Source organism: Otolemur garnettii, unplaced genomic scaffold, assembly GCF_000181295.1.
Source record: "Otolemur garnettii isolate 467f Iridium unplaced genomic scaffold, OtoGar3 scaffold00020, whole genome shotgun sequence".
Lineage (NCBI taxonomy): Eukaryota > Metazoa > Chordata > Mammalia > Primates > Galagidae > Otolemur > Otolemur garnettii.
This window is the reverse complement of record NW_003852415.1, coordinates 7,850,945-7,852,261: the sequence shown is the minus strand read 5'-3', so window position 1 is coordinate 7,852,261 and position 1,317 is coordinate 7,850,945. Positions and strand designations below refer to the sequence as shown.

General features: G+C 35.7%; 1 protein-coding gene across 1 annotated transcript in view; it reads left to right on the top strand.

Moving 5' to 3' along the window:
* Positions 1-1,317, top strand: part of STON2 (stonin 2) — a 193,980-nt gene that overhangs the window by 40,634 nt on the left and 152,029 nt on the right. The window lies entirely within an intron of this gene.

Here is a 1,317-nt window from a genome sequence, read left to right as displayed (position 1 = left end):
TTATACTTCCATTTGATTGATATTTGTAAAATACTTTAGTTGGGTAATAATAGTCTATATGTACTACATTCTACAGTACTTTTTAGTGGCCATGACCCAAAGGTTAGAGCAGTGGTTTTCAACCTTTTTTATCTCATGGCATTTTTGAACCTATAGTTAAACTTCCATGGCACACTTAAATTATGTTGATCAAAAAAGGGTTAAAAAAAAAAAAAGAGTATACTTACTGTACTTTGAAATTCTTTCAAAAACAATTTAATTAATGATTTTTTAAAAATTTTTGTGGCACACCAGTTGGAAATCACTGGGTATTTTGGCAGCAGAAGACCAGGGTTCAAGGGTTGGGTATATTATTTCCTAGCTTGGTGCAACTAACCAAGCCTGCTTATGAGGGCTTCTTCTTGAATATTCGTTAGGTGGGATCTTACTATGAAAGAAGAAAGAGTCACTGGGTTACTACCTTGAGATCTGTGAATTCTTGCACTTAGAAACCCCAGAGGAGACACTTTAGGAGCCTCAGGCCAGGTTCCACATAAGGGCCAGGAAACACTGAAAGTGTTGGATAAGTTCATTTCTCTAAGCCCATGTTTCTTCCTTATAAAATAATTATGTGTAGTTCTACCTGTCCCATTCAACTAAAATGCCTATTAATTGCTACATATGAAATATAGTATGAAAATTTTTCTGAAATTATGAATTCTGTGTAAACATTTTTTAGGAAGTCCATATAGCAAAACTAGTTGTTTTAATCACCAAAAAAGCAAGAGCTATTAAATCTTTCTGCTATGATTTTCCTCAGTATAGATTACTTACTATAGATGACAACCTGTTGTAAAATTTTCTCAATTTTACTGAATAATGCGTATATTCAGTTATTAAAAACTGATATTGTTCAAGGAATAAAAGTAGCTGATTTGTGGAAGCACATTTATTTTGTATTAATTCAGATTTTACTAATTCATTAGTAGATCAAGAGCTAAATTCAAGTTGTAAAAAGACATCAGCATTAACAAAACTTTAAGTCAACTGTTCTTCTATATATACAGAACATAATTACATTGTAAGTTAGGGTAGGTGTTTATAGACTAATTCAAATTGGCCTAGATTGAAAATATGTTTCTGGCTTGGCACCTGTGGCTCAAGTGGCTAAGGTGCCAGCCACATACACCTAAGGTGGCGGGCTCGAATCCAGCCTGGGCCCGTCGAACAACAATGATGGCTACAACCAAAAAATAGCTGGGCGTAGTGGCAGGTGCCTGTGGTCCTAGCTACTTGGGAGGCAGAGGCAGGAGACTCCCTTGAGCCCAGGAGTTGGAG